This window comes from Cynocephalus volans, chromosome 1 (assembly GCF_027409185.1).
Source record: "Cynocephalus volans isolate mCynVol1 chromosome 1, mCynVol1.pri, whole genome shotgun sequence".
Lineage (NCBI taxonomy): Eukaryota > Metazoa > Chordata > Mammalia > Dermoptera > Cynocephalidae > Cynocephalus > Cynocephalus volans.
In genome coordinates, this window is record NC_084460.1 from 279,285,736 (window position 1) to 279,305,659 (window position 19,924).

Below are 19,924 nucleotides of genomic sequence, written 5' to 3' on the forward strand. Positions count from 1 at the left end.
GACAGAAGTGGTTATGAGCCAAGGATGAGAGGATCTAAGAAATATGGTGGCAGGCCAGGCCCAAGGAAACGATCACCAGAAGGAAGTTTTCTGCGAGACAGTCAGTGCAGGACATAGAACCTCTGGAAAATGGAAGCAGTTTTCTATTTAAGAATCAGCTCCAATTTGTTTAAAAAATAAATAAATAATTATTTCGGAATTGCCCATTGATTTCTGTCTCTGGAAGGCAGGCATAGAAAGAATTTTCCACGTAACAAATGTGTGAAGCTGGTAAGAAAAAGATCAAATGTATGTGAAATTGATTTTAAATAAACCTTGCATTTTTCTCCAGCATTCCACACAATACTTCCATATAAAAATATTATACAAACACAATATATTAACAGAAATAGGCAAAATGATTAATAAAAAATGTCCTCCTCCCTACCATGTCTTTGGGTAATTCTACAATTCACTATAGGACAGCTGGTGTACCTAATAAGAGGGGACAAGGAAGTGAACTGCAGGTGGAGACAGGATCTGAGAGTCCAGCGTCTCCTAACCTGACTAATGTCAACTGGTTACTCAAGTGGGTGAAGAATTAAGAAGCCTGATCTAAGAATCACTCATTTTATGGATGAGAAAAACTGTGACCCAGAAATACGTAGTGGTTTGCCCAAAGTCAGAGTTATTAAACTGCAGAATCTGGACTTCTGCAGTTAAGTCCAGTGTTTTTGGTTTTTTGTTTCTTTTCCAACAAAAGTACAATTTGCCATTCTTTTCAAAAGGGAAAATGTAAACCTAAATGTACAATTTAAACACTATGGGGGAAAATAAGTATATTTGGAAATTTTATTAAAGTGGCAAAACACAATCCTTTTTAAACAGTGTCCTGTTACTAATAACTATAATTTTGTAATTTTCAAAACTCAGCCAAGTAGAAAAAATCTACTATTAGTTCTCAGACAGGCTGAGTCTCTTTCTCCCACCTCTAATAACTAGAAAGTTATATTGGTACCAATGAAACTAGCGGCATGGGCTCTTTATCACATCTGCCCATGTGGAATATATAGAAGTCTCTTTGTTTAAGTGTGTTGCTGCTTGGTTTGCTTCTAAGAAGGTTTGCTCTTTGACCACAACCTGTTCAATTAATTGTGTAAACAAATCTTAATTCTTGGTATGCATTTGTTCTTTCCATTCCAAAAAATAAAAATAAAAAGTGTATTGTCCCTGGAAAAAAGGCAGACAAGGTCTTGACAGATAGGGTCAGGGGTTAAGGCAAGAAATCACCTTGCCCCTGTGGATGCTAACCCTCTTGCCTTCATCTTGGCATTCTTGAAAGACCTTTGAGTTATTGGAGGGGAGAAAGAGAAACGGGGGGGGGCAGAGAGAGAGAGAGAGAGAGAGAGACTTATTCCAACTAAAAACTAATAATGGATTTTTTCACTTGGTTGAGTTACAGGACATTGTTCAGACAGGTTTGCAATACACAATTTTGTTTCAATGACCAAATGAATGCATTGCTGATCAATACAAATATTTTTTGTTTATGGGCTTTTATAAACATGCTTGTTGGTCCCTGGAAATCTGCAAGAACAGAGCATCATGAAAGGACCAGTCACATAATAGTGGGGGGGGGGGAACACCAGCATTACCTTTCCAAAATTATCTATTAACTATCTGATTGAGCACAGGAAGGTCCAACCTTTTAGGCACTTACAAAGATCAACAACAGGAAAATTTTTCCACATCGTTTTTTATTTCCTCCTTTCCCCTAACTCCACACGCGCATCTTAGAAAATTACTGGTGAAACTCCACTGAACAAACAACAATGATTTAAAATGATAGATGATGTTGATGAAATTAATCACCAATGGTTGATTTAATGGTGGAAGGGGGAAGCTGAAACTTAGGCTCGGAGATGTACTTACACATTGGTTTAATTTATCTTGTCTGCCTCCCCACAGTAGAATACATGCTCCACAGAAGCAGCATCCTCCTCTGTCCTGTTCCCTGCCATGTCTCTAGGGTCTCCCACTAGCTGACCTTTATTTATAAAATGAACGAATTGATCAATTAATAAGGTAGAAATCTTCGATCAAGAGAAACTTCAGGTGTGTTTATTAGATCTCTAAAAAAAGAGGGAACAACGTAAAAAAAATTTTTTTGAAGAGGCTAATGTACAAATGAAAGATATTGCTATTATTTCAGATTGAGCCTCTTAATCTTTGGGATGCATTGTCTATACCCCACTTGCTTTAAGACACTAGTGACAGTTTTCTAGGACAACAATTTTAATACTCATTACATCACTCCAAGTATTAGTAATTTTAAATTTGAAATCTCATGACATTTTGACAGAAGGCCACCTACAAGTATGTCTGAATTATACATGCAAACAAACCTGAGTTAATATCAAAGGCAAAGAAGATGTTTTTCCCAGAGGGCAAGAAGAAAATTCATACCAGTTTATCATTTAATACTTGGCAAAGGCTTTTGCTAGAAGATTTTTAATGTTCTTTTCAGTATTCAATCGTACAACTGTCTGAAGAGGATGTTGTGATTTGGGTAATAATTTTCTCAAACACATTTACATCCCTAATTTCTTTTTGAGCCAGAGTCAATCAACATGCCATTTGGGATGCACCTGGAGGCAACTTGTTTGAGTCTTTTTTTCTGGAAAGTGAGAACTACTCAACATCCATTTGCACTTGAACTGCCTGTAAATACCTCCCAAAGTCCCTTAGCTCTACAGAGAGAGAACAAAGGAAAGAGCCATTTTCAGTCGGTGCTTTGTGATTCCTGTATTCCATAGGCTGGAGAATAGAATAGAGGATGCACTCAACTGTCTTTGGGGTCACCCTCTAAAATGCAGAGGAAGAGACTGTTTTCTACATTTTCAAATGCTGTCCCTTTCAGTCTGCTGCATCTTTCCCGGACAGCCGTGTTCGCACGTGGTACTGCCTCGTAGGAGTTTCTCCTGGTTTTCACTCAAGTGGCAAGTGAAAAGTTGGGTAAATATTACACTCTTTAGTGACTTATTAAATGTTTAGCCCCCAAGTCCCCATTTTCAAATTTATAACCTCTCCTTTCCTTTATACTCAGGGTTTCTAAACCTTCAGCCCTGCCCTGGCAACAAGAGCCTGCATTCAAAGACTTGAACTGAATCCCTGGCTGGATAAGCAGAGAGTTCTTTAGAGAGGAGAGCAGGGGCTAGATGCATATGTGTGTGTGTGTGGGAGGGGGTGGAAATAAAAATAAAAACACAATGCCTGAGCTGCTGTGTTCATACAATTGACTCCTCATCACTCGTCGTTTTATCAAGAGTCTATAACACTGTTACAGACAGACCAGGCTCAGCTTGCCCTCTTGCACAAAACAAATGACTTGAAAGTCCAAAAGCTGGTGCAAGCACTGGAAGGTTTATTCAGCTTACCAATAATCAACTAACCGTCTAACCAAGCAAACAAACAAAGAGAAAAGAGGAACAGTGGGGTCCACTTTATCCTAGTCCCAATCGGCAGGACCAACCTACGCCACTGACACTGTAATTGACAAAAGCAGTTGTCCCCACTGTTGTCAGCGCACAGAAGAAAAGCACCACCTAGATTTAAATAAGAGATAGCCAGGAGCCCTCCAGGGTGCACCTATACAGAACAGCAGAAGAGGGATTGGAAAATCAGAGAAATGTAAGGAAATTTTAGTGGCTTCCTGACTTCCAGTCACTGCATGGCATGGGAATGAATCCCCACCACTGTCACGAATCCCCTGTCAGGGGTATCTGCTCGAGCAAGATCTTCATGGTGCTGGACTGGCCTTCCAACCTCTCCATCAGGGTAAGCGGTTGCCATCCAGAGGGAGCATACTTCTCACAGGTTGAGAGGAGTTTAAGCTGTATTCGTCCAGCAGTCACTTTAAAGAAGAAGAAAAGAGAAAGAAAAATGGAAGGTAAAAGAGAATAAAACATTGTCTTGTCAGAATTTAGGCCAGGGGCTCCAGGACAGACTTACCAGCAGCAGACACATGGAAGCAACATAGTCCCAGTGGTCACTTGCCTCTTGCAGCTAGAGTCTTCTCTAGTGCCCAAGACTTTCCAGTTTTCACTGGTAACTGAATTAGGCTCTTGGGTTCAAAAGTCATAGAAATGAGCAATGTACCCAGCAGTAAAGCAAGCAATGCTTTATTAAAAGAGGAGATAGACTTATGCATAAAGTGGGTAGCTACAGTAAAGCTAGCCCCCCAAGAGCAGCTGTTCAGAGTCTTTTATAGGGAAAGGAGTTAAGGGGTACAGGCCAGCATCACTGGAGGTGGTCCATTCTGTTCTTCTTGGTTGTGTCATGGGTGCATGCTCAGTTAGGGCTTTGGTCATTGGACCTGCTCAGTAGGTCCAAGATGGTGGTGATATTCATTATCATCACCCCAGAAGAGTCATTGTAGCAGTGACTTGAACTTGAAAGCCTGAAGCTCTGTGCACATGTAGGAATTCCTAAAGGGGTCTTAAGGTTAATCTATAACTTAATTTTTATAAATTACAATAAACAAGCCTTGGCAAAGGGTTTTGCAACTCAGTAAATATCTGTTTCCTCTCTTATCTCATTTTATTTTGTCAGGGTGGGCCATGGGGTAATCATGTGCTCTGGGGGTCTCATGACTGAGGAGCAGAAAAGTAACAAAGTGTCCTCTGCAGGGAAAATGGAGTCAGTTTGGTTCACAGGCCTAGCTTTACTCTGTTTCAGTATGACTTGTGCCCACCTTCCTGTCTCCATCTTCCACAGCTCACAAACATGACTTTTAATGTCCAGCCATTCTAGAGAAAATTCTCTTCCAAGATTATACTCTGTACTTATTTCATCCCTGTCCTTGGGTTGATGTTTTTCCCTCTCCCTGTATCATACCCAGTCTATCTCAGCCTACTCCAATCCCATTCACTCCCTCCTAAAGAGCTCTCTCAAAACTATCATTAGCCTTTTTTTTCTGACCCCCATCTAGGTAAAACCAGATGAAAACAATTAATTTTTATAGCTATGTGAGAAAACACGGCTAAACTCCTTGAGCTGGAAGGTGATGACCTGAAGACATAAGCCCAAGAAACAAAATGATGGTTTTCCTGCTCTTCCAAAGAAAGGAATGAAAAGGGTTTCAAGAAAGAGGTGAGACCCTGCAGGGAAACAGCCAGTGGAGATGCCTGGTGACTGAGAAGCCATATTTTAAGAATGGAGAAAACAACTTCAGATGAAAGTTGTTGGCATGGTATGAGGTTTAGGTTTTGTGTTAACTTGGCTAGGCTATAGTACCCCATTAATTTAATCAAATATTAATCTAGGTGTTGATGTAAAGGTATTTTGCAAAGGTGGATGACATCTACAATCAGTTGACTTTCAGTATAAAAGATTATCTTCAAGAATGTGGGTGGGCCTCATCCAATCAGCTGAAGGCTTTCCCAAAGTTGAGGGTTTCCTGGATAAGAAATTCTGCCTCAAGATTGCAGCATTAACTCCTGCTTGAGTTTCCAGCCTGTGTCTTTGTGTGTGTGTACTGCATGTATATTTGTACATGTATATGTTGCACATATACAGATTCTTCTTGACTTAGGATGAGGCTATGTCCAGATAAACCAGTTATAAGTTGAAAATATCATAAGTTAAAAGTGCATTTAATATACCTAACTTATTGAACATTGTAGCTTGGTCTCGCCTACCTTAAACACACTCAGAAAGTTGGGAAAATTCAAAATTAATTCTTTCGATAGCTTGTTTTACCTTTAAAAGAGAACCTGCTTATTATATCAGCTTTATTGATAGTCAACTGCTCACAATCCTGCTTTTGTAAACATGCTTGCTTATCGCAATGGCTACTGCACTAGCTACATGAATACTGAGAAAACAAAACTGAAAAGAACCTGGAAAAGTCCACCTATATAAACCCTGTAAGACCTAAACACAGGGCTCAGATCTTGGAGTGCTAGCTCATCTAGGCCCACCGGTTTAATAAAATACCTGACTCTCCAACCCTCTGAGTGCTGACTGCTTCTCTGTCGAGTCCGTTCCTTAGCAGGAACACTTACATTAGCCTACAGTTAAACAAAATTATCTAACATAAGTTCTATTTTATAATAAAGTGTTGAATATCACATGCAATTTATTGAATGCTGCACTGAATGTGGGTGGCATTTGCACCATCTTAAAGTCAAAAAATCATTAAGTTGAACCATCATAAGTCAGAGACTGTATACATATACAACATATACATGTATATAACACATATGTACATATATAAAACATTTATATACATTTACAGTCCATCCTCAGTATTCACAGATTTCATATTTACTAAATTTGCTAAAATTTATCTGTAACCCCAAAATCAATACTCAGTGCTTTTGCAGTTGTTTGTGGACATGCAATGAGCAGTGAAAAATTTGAGTCCCCCAACACGCATGTTCCCATCTGAAGTCAAATAGGCATTGCTCGGCCTTCTCATATCGACTTTCAGACTGTAAACATGTGTCCTCTTGTGGCATATTTAGTGCCACATATTTTGCATTCTTGTACTTTTTGTGGATCTTGCTGCTTAAAATGGGCCCCCAGCTTAGTGCTGAAGTGCTGTCCAGTGTTTCTAAATGCTTGAAGGCTGTGACATGCCTTACAGAGAAAATGCATGTGTTAGATAAACTTCATTCAGGCATTGAGTTATAGTGCTTTTGGCTGTGAGCTCAATGTTAATGAATCAACAATATATATTAAGTAAGGTGTCTTTAAACAGAAACACACATAAAATGAGGTTTTGTATTGATCAGTTGATGAAAATGCTATGATCAGAGACTCCAGGAATCCAACCTTATGTTTCCCACTGTATTTCTTATTACTTGTAGGAACAATGGTTCAGTATTTGCTAATTCAGCGTTTACAGCAACATAATAGAACATAACTACTATGAATTGTGAATAATATACATTAACCACATATATGTATATACACGTATCTGTATCTATCTATTCACCCACCAATAACCTGTTGCTTCAGTTTCTCTAGAAAACCTGACCAATACACATTGCTGTTGTCTTAGGTTGTAAATTGTCCCCAGAGATCCCAAGAGAAACTGGAAAGAGGGTGGAAGGGCAAGTGAGAGAATGGGAAGCCAGGCACAGAAGCAATTTCAGATGAAGTCCCCTTTCTCTGTCATTGGCTACAGCCTCCGTAGGGGTACGTAAATGCCTATGCACTTTCTGCTCTGGGTTGATCCTGGCAGCGGGCTCCAGTGTCCCAAGCACTGTCCTCTGAGGAAGAATGCAAAGCTGAGACCACAGGAGTGAAGCAGCCACCAGCTGGAAGGCCAGAGGAGGCCAGAGGAGGAAGTGACTCATAGATATCAGGTGACACCTGAAGGAGAACTCAGCTTTATCTTTGTAAACTTCCCCCATAGCACCCAGCCAAGAGCCTGGTGGATAGTAAGTGCCGAATAAATGTGGAACAGAGAAGTGACCTATCCCACTGTGTTTTGTGGAAATTCACATGAACAAACAGGCAGAAAACCAACCACGCTCAGTGCAAAGCTATTGAAAAATATTTGTGAAAGGGAAGAGTTTTGAAAATATTTTCATGGTTACCTGACAGGTAATTCCCTTTCTAGAACTATATGATAAAATTGAAGTAGTTAGTCTTTTGCCAGAAAATTTTGAGAGCTTATCCTAACAGTCAGGGAAGAAGCCATGCATAATCAAAACAATTTTGAGAAAAACAAAATGTACATTACGAAATCAGGTAGCTCTTCCCATCTCCTCTCTCTCTCTCTCTCTCTCTCTCTCTCACATACACACACACACACACACATACACACAATTACTCTTCCCAAAATAAAAATTCTATACTCATGATAAAATTTAAATATAAGTAAATAAATATCAGAATATCAGGAAGATCTAAATCATAATTTTATGTATATTTTTCTACAAGGTGTCCACAAAATGAGAAAAGAGGCTGGTCATTTAGCGTGGTTGGTTAGAGCATGGTTGTTGGGAAAATAGAATAGTTTGGTCAGGGCCCTCGCCTCAGGTCCAGTTGGGGGTAGTTTTAGCACATCCTTTGTAAGCAAAGTATGTGTGTGTGTGTGGAGTTAGTGCACATGCACGCCAATGTATCTTTTTAGTTTGGTTGCTATTCTATTCTTGTGTTCTTCGGGGAGAGAAAGAGAGAGAGAGAATTTTAGTGAAGCAGGCAGGCAGGCAGGCATCTGCCTTGGGCATCCGCCTGGCACAGCCATGCTTTCCAACCTATGACTCCAAGGATCTTTTGGCCAGTTACCTAGCTCATAGACCTGCGTGTGAGGGGTCTGGTGACCCAGCCTGGTAAGTGAAGGGTCTGGGGACCCAGCTGGCATGTGAAGAGCTTGTGACCCAGTCTGTGAACGGGCTTGAGGGTTCTGTGAGCACCAGACCCAGCCCTAGCTCGACAATTGGCCCAGTCGGTGCAGGATTACCAGCAGGTAAAAGAGCCCGACAACAGGCATGGTCAGTAGCTTTACAATTGGCGTCACGTACAGGATTCAGAGCACTACAGTTGGTGATGTCAACAGGATTCTGGCCTTAGCCTTAGCCCCACAGTGGTGCTGATAAAACCAAGTTCCAGGGTTCAATCCCTGTACAGACCAGCTGCCAAAAAAAAAAAAAAAAAAAGTTTCCAACACAAAAATAAAATAAATAAATAAATAAGGGAAGATATTTGTGTGTAAAATGTGAGAAAAGAGATTTATAGACCTGATATTTAGAATGGTACCTGCCTTCTGGAAGATTCATACCAGTTTCATCCTGAAGCATGACATTTTTGCTGTTTTCTTAAAATACTGTGAATACATTTTTTGTCAGGCAAGAACAACTGGATTGTTCCGTAGGGCAGCCAAGGACACGCTCAGTTCTCAGGGAGAGGTGGCTATCACTGATAGAATCAGGTCCCAACGCCTTAGGACAGCATTGAAGATCTTTCACCAGCGGTCCTTAACCTGTCTCTCCAGACATATTTTCTGCCCCTCCCCCTTCCATATAGCTTATAATGGAGCCACCCAAATTATTCATGCTTCCTGAAATGGAGTGGGCCATGCTCTGACGTGCCTGGGTACCTCTGCACTTCCTGCTTCTTCTGCCAGCCATTTCATTGCCCCCTTAAGGCAAACTCCTACTCATTCTTCAGGAAACAGCTCAAACTAACTGTGAAGCAACCCCTGACCCTCCTCCTCCAAGGCAGGTAAGTCCAACCTACCTCTGTGCTCCCAGAGTTCCTTGCACATCCCATCTGGTGGAACTTTTTTCATGTTGTACTGTAGTTGTGTAGTGTGTGAGCTCCCTAAGGACAAGAACTACATCTTATTTATCTTTGTACCCCAGGTGCTCTGGCCCATAGTGAGTTTTCAATCAATTAATCTTATACACCTTTCTATATTAAGAACAGTGATAATATGGGATCTCTGGACAGATGTAGATAGTAGGTGAATTATTTGTTATTTTAAAGATACTTAAGAGCATTATAGAGCAAACAATACAAAGAAAAAAAAAAATCTCTCCCATAAAGGATTAAGGGGTAAACTCAAAAAAGAGTGGAGAGTGATATAATAAAATGTTACTCTGGGTATTTAAGTATGTTGAAGGTTTTGTCAAAGTGGAATTTGAAGTGAAAGCTTAATTTAAGACTTGGACATGGAAATTACTTCCCAGAACTGAACAGGTGCTGGAGGGTGTTGCGATTGCTGAGGAGCAGAAAAAGCATAACCTGAGCTATGTCCTGTCTGGGGAAAACTGTGGGGTATTGAGGGAGGAGTCTAGTCAAATGACCAATGCCTGGGAGGTTCAATATGAAATACAGTGGGTGTTCCAGTGGACAGGAGGAGCCTGGAGGTAGATAGTGTGGAGCAGGTCTAGCCGGGGAGGCAGGTGATAGACACAAGGAAACTGGAAATAGCAAACAAGGTCCCAGACCTGAGGCTAGAGTTCTGGACAGGACTCCAGCCCTTTAAGATTGACAATGCAGTTTTAGTGAAATGGGAGTACTAAATAGACTATCAAAACAGAAACTCAGGCAAAAAATAAGACAGGAATAGAGAGTCTGGAATGAGGGTATATGATGGAACCTTTATCAAGATACAAGCCTAAACACAATTCTCACGCCAAGGCACAATACCAGCATGGATCTGGCAGCAGAATTGGTGAGATGCTTAGTCTTTGGAGCCCTTCACTGAGAGCTCCTGGAATTTCCCCAACCAAGAATAGGATTGGTCCCATCCAAAGCTAGACTAAATGTGTGGCAGGGGACCCAGAGTTTAGATGAGGGCAGAGAGAGGAGGCAAAGAGCCAGAAAGGTCAAGGCAGGTTTCAAAGGAAGGCAGGGAGGGCACCTACGGGGAGGCTGGGTGCCCTCTTCAGCATAATCATGAATATTCGAAGTATGCAAACGTTAGCAAAGATAACGGGTGACTCATGACGGGGATGGGAGGAAAGAGGTGCAAGCTGCCTGATGAAGCCAAGGGCCTGAGAGGAAAGAGGCTTTGAGTCATTGGGAGGTGGGAGGAGGCAGAAATACGTCAAAGAGGAGATTAGTTGATTCATAGCTAAGCACTTCTGAAATGGCACATCAAAGACAATGAGAATAGAAGAGAGGAGAGAAGATGAAAAAATCAAGGGCAGAACTTGTGAGGAAAGAGCCCAGGACACATTAGTATGGTTTGTTTTGATACCACCTTAGGACCCAGTATATCTATATTTTGATCCTGTGTGAAATATTTTAAGCAGAATTATACAAACATGATCAATTTTCATTGCGAAAGTATTTTCTGGAGCTCATTCCATTAAGCCAATTTGATTCTTTGATCAATTTTATATACAGTGCAGTTAATTTTTTTAAATTTTTATTTTTAATGTAACCGAAATTACTTTCATTGAGATAGATTCTTTCCAACTTAAATATTACTTGGAAGCTATAACTATTCTATTGGATTTCTTGAAAATATGTTTTTCCAATTGTAGCTTCCACCATTGTGATTTTTCTCTGGCAGCTTGTACTTCTAACAAGCCCAATTTTCTTAGGTCAGATTTGGCATATCTAAACTTTGTCAAGGAGATTTGATTTGGATATCGGTTTTTAGTCAATGATAGCTGTATTATGAGAAATTTTAGCTTTTGTTATTTTTTTTTTGGATGACTATTTGTACTAACTCTAACTTTGTTTAATTTTTCCCAGTGTGATTTTTTCACAGGTTTTTCATATTTTATAATGTCCAATTTCCATCATTGTAAGTTTTATTTTAAGATTTTTTTTTACCAAAAATCTTTATTATAATATCTATATAATGGTGTACTATGCAAAAACAAACAAAAACAATAAGACCTATCTCTGTAAAAGATCATTATTGTTAATGAGTATATCTATACATATGCTATATATAGCTTGTGTTGTATATAGCTATGTATAGTATATATATGTGTAATGTGTTTAGTCCACTGCTTTTTATATATGAAGAAATGAAAAATAATATATATATTAAGTACATACACACACACATATTTGCTAATTTTTGCAAAAAGAAACACAGGAAAAAGAAACCAGGAGCTAATGGCAATGGTCATCTATATGGATGTATGGAACTGGGTAAATGGGAGTGAGACGTTTCTGAATGTACACTTTAAATACACTTTTCTTTTTTTAGCCATTTGCAAAATAAAATAAAATAAAATAAAATGAAAAGAGAACTTCTGATCAAGATGGTGGAATAGACGGTACCCAGCATCACTCTCTCCGACAATCAACCAATTTATGACTATTGAAAAGCAACAAATAGCAAACTGGAGCTGACAGAGCTCAGGGGAAGAGGAGGAGGGACAGATGTAGTTCATGAAGGCAGGAGAAACCATGATAAGAGAACAAAAGGACCACTCCGATTATTTCGAGCCCTAACCACTTCAAGTCTGGCTCTGGTGAGCCCACGGAGCAAGAGCTGGCAACAGCCGCTAACAGGGTTCCCATCGACCCACATAAGAGTGAAGGGCCACAGACAACTGAAAAAAGGAGCCACTCAAAAGCTGGTGAGTCATCACAAGGAACCGCATAGCCCACTCTATGGGAAGTATTTGGAGTGTGGGGGCTGGGGGAGATGGGCCCACCAGAGGAATGTTGGGGCACAGCATGGACAAGCACACTCAGTGGAGACTGGTCAGGAATACAGATCTGCAGGGGGTGCAGTTGCCTGAAAAGACTCAGGCCCAGACCAGAGTTTCCACACCACCCAGAGGTATCGGACCTCACAAGACCTGGAAGTACTTAGAAGTCAACAATTAAAAACCAAGCTGCACAAAAAGACTTGCCCAGGCAATCAGCAGCAAAGCAGCAATTTAACTCAACCACAGGGCTAGAGTGCTGGTCCCCACGGGAAGTTTTCCCATTTTAGAAATAAGCAAAGGACAACGAGTGAATTACGGTGCAGAGTTTAAGTGGTGGGTACAGTGAATAATCCAACACAAAACTGAAAGAAGGAACAAAAAACCGACAGATCAGAGACAAAGTTCAAATATTAACCAGTAAAGGTCTAACACCATCAAAGAACACCTATAAAACCTAGGAGGATTGGAAGCCCCCAGGCAACCAAGCTGGTGGGGAGGGAAGGCTGAGGGCCTCAGCCACACACCCCTGACATCTGAATCCAGCCCAGTAACGACCACCAGGCCACCTCCAGAAGTGCCCCAGGCTCCCAAGACAGGGCAGTGGGGAGTCAGGGGCTTCAGCCATGCATCCCCCCTTAAAGCCCGCATCCAGCCTAGCCACAACCAAGCTGCTGCCACAAGTCCCCTGGGCTCCCCTGCCAAAAAGAGGGGGATGACATCGGCCTTGACCATGCCCCCCTCCCTCCTTCCTCCTCCTCCCACCTTATCCCTCTCCCTTTTTCCCTCTCCCCCTCCCTCCAACTGCTCTACAACAACATCATAGAATGTAAAAATGATAATAATAATAATAATAAATATATTAAAAATAAATAAATAAATAATAAAATGAAAAGGGTATGAAAGAATGAATCCCAAAGTTTAATCAAAACAGAAGCAAATTAATGTAAAAAGTGACTACACAGAAAAATATTTGTTTGTATTTAATTCCAAACTAATTCATTAGAAAATTAGGAGCAACCCCCCTTAGATGGTCTACGAACAGTGAATTTGATTTTGCATCTGTCTGTTCATTTAATGGGCTCTGTGCTGATTATTCATGCTACTGGTAGAAGAGCAGAAGAAGGTCTAAATGTCCTTCAGCAATGGAAAGGCAATTCAGCTCAGGAAATTTGTCAAAATAAAAACAAAAACTATGTTTTTGGGCCCAACCAGGGTCCTGAGGTATGGAGCTGGGGGAAGCTAAACCCAGCCACAATCAGGAATAGAGCACACCAAAAACACCATTTCCACGCAGGTGGCCCACCATAGCCACTGAAATTGCCATGGCTGCCATAAAAGTGGCTAGTCTCTATAGCAGCAGTCACAGCTACCATGCAGATGGCACACCAGACTCTCAACTGCATTGACACAAGGAGAGGCACCAGTTGAGACCAAAAAAAAAGAGAAGAGGTCCTCTCTCTACACAAAGCACACTCCAGAGTAATAGAAGAAGCATCTGATTTATGGTAATAGGAGGACTCGATCGTACCTGTATCAGTACTGGACAGATCATCGAGGCAACAAACCAACAAAAGAACAGTTAATCTATCAGATGGAGAGAACATGTCTATGGTTATTAGAGGCGGGGAGAAGGAAGAGGAAAGGGGATGGGAAGAGATTGGATAAGGGGCTTAAAGAATAAGTATGATTTGTAACAATGAATATGCTAATAAAAAATAAATTTGAAAAAACTGTGTTTTCATAATGGGCAGAAAAACTAGCCCAAGATGTCCCCCAAACAGAATAAAATGATAGAGTAGTTGGGCCAGTGGGGGATTGGCCAGGTACCCAGAAAGGAAAAATTCTCACTTTTCTAGAAGGTTAAAAGGTATCTCAGCTTCGATCTTAAGAAGAGCCAGAGAAAACCACAGCAAGAAAAGGAACTCCATTACAAATCTTCATAATTAAAAAAACCAAAAACCCATAAAATCTCATGTCAGAAAAAAAAAAAAAAAAAACAAGGCACCACCAAGCTGAGTAGAAAAGACCTTATAAAACAGCCTCATGAGAGAGTTCAGGGAAAGGGGAATGACCGTGACTGGAAGGGACCTTTTAAGGCTTATGTTTAAGTCCAGGCCACTTAACCCTTATATGATAAAAACAAGTGCACTTGACCTAACAAGAGAACAGTGGTCTTGGTAAGGAGGGAAATCACATTGAAGGAACAAACCAAAAAAGGCTATTAATCTCAGGATGGTCCCTGGGAGATTAATTCCTCATTGCTCACCAAGTGGTACTGTACCTGTGAAGTTTAACCCTGAGAAACTGCAAAGAGGAACCTGGCTTGTGTGTTAAAGGGTAGTGGGTAAAAGTTAGATAAGAGGAAAGTTAGGCTTTTTGTGAAAGACACCAAATTTTGTTCAAGAGTTAGGTTTCAAGAATTCTATATAAAGACTAATTTTTATATTTTAACCTTTATCTTAGCTTTATTTATAAATAGTGTAAACCTTCATGTTTTAGTCATTTATTGCAAGACTTTTTATCATTACAAACATTTTCATGCAATGACCCTCTCTTGAACTTCACTTGTATTGATTTTAAATTAATTCCATAAAACATTCCTGAATGTAGATGATTAACTACAATGTTATTTTCAATTTTAATAAAAGCAATCATATAAATAGTACCTAGCTTGCAGTAAAATATAGATTTGCTGCTTTCTTCTAGTTTTAAACTACACCATATCTATACTCTCTTGATCCTTTCTAAGGATTTCTTCCTACAGCCTTTTACATTTAAAAACTGATTTTACACACACACACACACATTCACACACATATATATATGCACATACATAAATAACTCTGATGGTGGGCTGCCCAGTGGTTGGTTGGCTAGTCATGCTCCTGCTTTAAAAGTTAATTTGAAAGTTTAGGTAGAATCTGTATATACCAAATTGTCAGAATGACAAAATTGCTGGATAGTCTTAAATGTCTCAGAATCTTCAATTAAAGTTATATGGAACATATTTGAATGCACAGTTTATTGTATGTATTATATGTGCTCAATTCTTGTTAAAATTGTTTCTTTAATGGGGGAAGAAGATATAACAACCACAATTACTTGAAGTTGATACGACAAGCAAACAGAAAGGACATTGTCGGGGGGGAGGAGGGGAGGGAAAAGGGAGGGAGGTTTTGGTGATGGGGAGCCATAATCAGCCACAATGTATATCGACAAAATAAAATTTAAAAAAAAATAAAATAAAAAATAAATAAATAAAAATAAAATTGTTTCTTTAATTCCAGATATTTTAGGAATGGTTATCAAGTTATATATTGGAAAAAGTGACCTTTTGTGCAAATCATTTCACCTTCTGTTTCTTCAAGAGAAGAACTAAAACAAACATATGAGGGTACTTCAAAAAGTTCAGGGGAAAATGGAATTAAAAGATAATACAAATCCTTCCATGAACTTTTTGAAGACCCCTTGTATTTAACCTCTGGGCAAAAAATAAAGCATATTAGAGATGGTTGGAATGATAGTGCTATCAAGCTCAACTATTACATTTTACATATAATTAGTTTATGCTGTAGATTGAATGTCCCTCCAAAACTCATGGAAGCTTGATCCCCATTGTAACAATGTTGAGTGGGAAATCTGACAATGGCATTTGAAAGCTAAGGCCTTCGGGAGATGGTTGGATTGTGAGGATTCTGTTCTTATGAATGGATTATCCATTCATTGATTAATGGGTTAAGGGTTTAGTGGATTATCATGGGAGTGGCACTCATGGCTTTATAAGGAGAGTGAGTGAGCCCATTAATGCTCTCTTCCCACTCCTGGCCGTGTGATACCCTGGATCACCATGGGACTCCCTGGACTTCCGACCAAGAAGAAAACCCTTGCCAGAATGCCTCCTGGACCTTGAACTTCCCAGCCTCCAAAACTGTAGGAAATAAAATTTGTTTCTTTATAAATTACTCAGTTTCAGGTATTCTCTTGTGAGTGACAGAAAACTAATACATCACTTCAAAGCACCAAGAGCCAAAATATAGCAAAAAGTGAGAGAGACAATTTTATTTTGAAAGATTTCACAAAGAATCAGTATCATAGACCAAAATGAAATATTCTTTATTGCCTTACTTGTAAAATCCTACTTCTATCATCTTTTAAAAAATGAGTAACAACAGTATACAGTTTGCTTCTTTTGCTTTTCTTTTCTGTTCAAACTACTGCCTTTTATTGGTATGTAACTATTTGCTGACTTCCACTGAAATAAAATCTATTCATATGAACATTATCGGGGAATAGCCAAAAAGAACAGCATGATTAATGTGAGCTAGGACCATCCCCATGCAGATGCCCTCTGCCTCCAGGGAAATCAGGAGGTCAGGAGATGTGTGGGTGACCTGGAGCCAGCAAGGAGATACAGGAAAACCCAGGAGTAGACAGAGAAGCACAGCCTGTCACCCAGAAATGTGAGACAGATGCTGCATGATGGAAAGGTGTGTGGGGCAAGTTTCTGCATGTGCAAACTATAAAAGCCATTCATGCACTGTTTGAAGGAAAGGACTCAGAAGTCATCACTGTGTGGCCCTGGAGGACATTCTGCTAAAGCAAATAAGCCAAACCAGAAAGACAAATACTGCATGGTCTTACTTATATGTGGAATCTAAAATAGTCAGATTGTTAGAAGCAGAGAGTAGAATGGTGGTTACCAGGAGATGGGGGAAGGGAATGTGTGGAGATGTTGGTCAAAGGATACAAAATTTCAACTATGCAACATGAATGAGTTCTGGAGATGTAATGTACAGCATGGTGACAAGAGGTAACGATACTGTACTGTATACTTGAAACTTGCTGACAGGGTAGGTCCCATGTGCTCTCACCACACGAAATGGAAACTATGGGAGGTGACAGATTAATTAATTATCTCGCTTGTAGTGATTATTTTATCATGTATACCTATATCAAATCATTAAGTTGTACATATACAATTATTCAATTGTATATATAATTTGTAATAAAAATATATAAAATTTGAAAAAGAGAGTTAGCACTATGAAAAATTAAGCAGTGATATTCAAACAGTGATGTTAACACACAGGTTCAGTTGGTATATAAGCAGTCCCACCAAAAAAGATAAATAAACAGGTATTTCATATTCTCTCCAACTTTCTAAACATTTGGATTTTATTTTTGATGGCAAGTTGAACTTATCCTAAACATGTGGTGTGAACAGATTCCCATCGTGCACCATCACGTATGCACCATTTCCCAAAGCAGCAAGACATTATTGCTCTTTTGCCCCAGATTTTTTGAAAATGCAAATATTTTACCACATGCTCTATGACAATGTCTTCTCGTACTCTGGGTAGACAAATGCAAGTATAAGAAAATTTTGAAATAAAACCAATAACTAGCATGAGAGTAAGCACAGTATTTTGTGGGTGTTTCTTCAAGAAAGCTAACTAACAACTAATACTTTGAGTGTAAATGGCCAGTCTGGTCTGTGACATTTTATTATTCTGAATTTCTTTCCACCATGTGGTCTTTACTCTGGATACCACCTATAAAATGTGTCTGAGATCTACACTGAGGGAAGAGATAAATCTGTCAGCGAGCTTGTCAACATCATTCACAATACGAAGACTGATGAACCCCAGCCTTTGTTTTATGAGGAGTTATAGTAATGTCTTATACAATCAAAACAATGAACTGCTTTGTTTGAAGGTCTGGAATTTGGGATGTGGGTGTTAACCTCACCTGCTACTTTTCTCTGACCAGTTCACTTAGGAGAAAATCATCCCTCCCTCCTCTTATAGTAATTATAATTTCCTAGTTAATGTTTGAGCTGACTAGTATCTTGAATATATTTTTGGTTCCTCTGTTTCCTTCTTTCTTTAACCAAGTATTGCCTGAGGCATAGACTGGTGGATGGAAGCTCTAAGGCAAATCACAGACAGGTCAAATAACATCTCCAGCATTGAAGTTTAACTAATAAAAGAATGACATAAGGTAATTGCCTCCTCTTGTTTCTGCTTACCTGAAAGACGAAATATTTGGAGATATAGAGGACAAAATGCAATGTCAGGGAAGTAATAAGCTAGCCTGGATAAAGCCCTGGAATTCAGGAGTCCTTGATTTAAGCTTTAGCTTGACCAATACTTAGCCCTGAGATCTTTGGCTAAGAGCTTGACTTCTTAGGGTCTCAATTTCCTCTCTTTCTTTCTCTGCAGATTACTACTATATTGTACTATTATGCTGAAACTATGCTAGATGGTGGAAATATACATACACTTGTGCTGGGAAAATAGAATAATTTAATCAGGTCCCCTCACCTCAGGGCCAGTTGGGGGTGGTTCAGCACATTCTCTGTAAACAAATTGTGTGTGGGGGTGGGTGGAGTTACTGCACATGCTTTCCAACCTACAGCTTCCAAGGGCCTGATTGCCGGTTACCTAGCTCATAGACTTGGGTGTGAGGGGTCTGGTGACCCAACCTGGTGTGTGAGGGATCTGGTGACGCAGCCTGGCGTGTGAAGTGTCTGCAGACCCATCCTGGCGTGTGAAGGGTTTGTGACCCAGTCTGTGAACGCCTGTGAGCTCCAGACCCAGCCCTAGCTGGACAATTGGCCCATTCGGCAGGATTACGGGCAGGTAAAAGAGCTCGACAACATAGAAGGTGGATTTGACAAGTCTTTAAAATGATTATATGTGGGGGATGAAAGAAGGAAGAATCAAAGGTAACACCCAGCTTTCATGTTGGGAAATTAGTTGACAGTAGCAATAACCAAAATAGGAAATATAGGAAAAACAGAAGTTTTGAAGGGAGCAGAAAAAATGTATTTGACATGTTAATTTTAATTATAAAATTTGTTTCCCCCAGGGGTGTTTTTCTACATTTCTTACTCCAAAGAAGAGGGAAAAGTAAAACTGTAGGAATTGAGGTAATATCTCATATTTATCACATTATTCGTATACTGTTCTGGCTGACATCTCTTTTGTCTCCTTTTTCATGCTAAAGATTCCCTTTCTTTCTAGTTGGATGATTCTAAGAAGATAAGGAGGAAGAAGGGAACAGACCCATTGAGGTCCTGTTTATAGATAAAATATTTTTTTTTGTTTGGATTATGTATCCAGCTTGTTTCTGAGTTCTCTGCCTGGGAAGTTCAGACTAGTCACATTGTTCCAGGCAATCAGTGAGATAATGAATAAAACAGGTCAATCATTCCCGTATATGGAGGATTCTAATTCTTCCGAGTTACTCGGGGCTTTCTAGACTATTATTATGTGCTTAGGGATAGTATTGGGAAGTTGAAACATACAGAACATGCCTTAAGTCATTCCCAAGAGACTTAAAAACTCAAAGCTCCTTAGGACTGAGAGATGGGAAATTATTACTTTAAGTAAAAAAAAAATTTTTACTGTGTAATATTACATATCATAATAGCCAAGTAGGTGGGCTAAGAAGAAAAGTAGCCACAATGTGTAACAAAAATATAAGATCCCAAAAAGGGGATTCAAAGAAAGGGTTATGAGGATTTAAAGAGAGAAAGCAAAGGGAAAGGTAACGATTGTGTTCATGAGGAAGGCACATTTGAGCAGAGACTTGGAATACATTGCCTGCAGAAGACGGGGTCTGGAGAGGCCATGGCAGGAAGAGAAAAAAAAAAAAAAAAAACATAGAAACAAAAGATACTGGAGTTGGAAAATGGAAAGCAAGTTTGAGGGTAGCACTTTGTCCAGGGTAGCTGAAACATAAGAGTGAGTTGGGGTGTGCTGGAAAAGGATGGGATCATGTCGGACTTTGATGTAATCCAC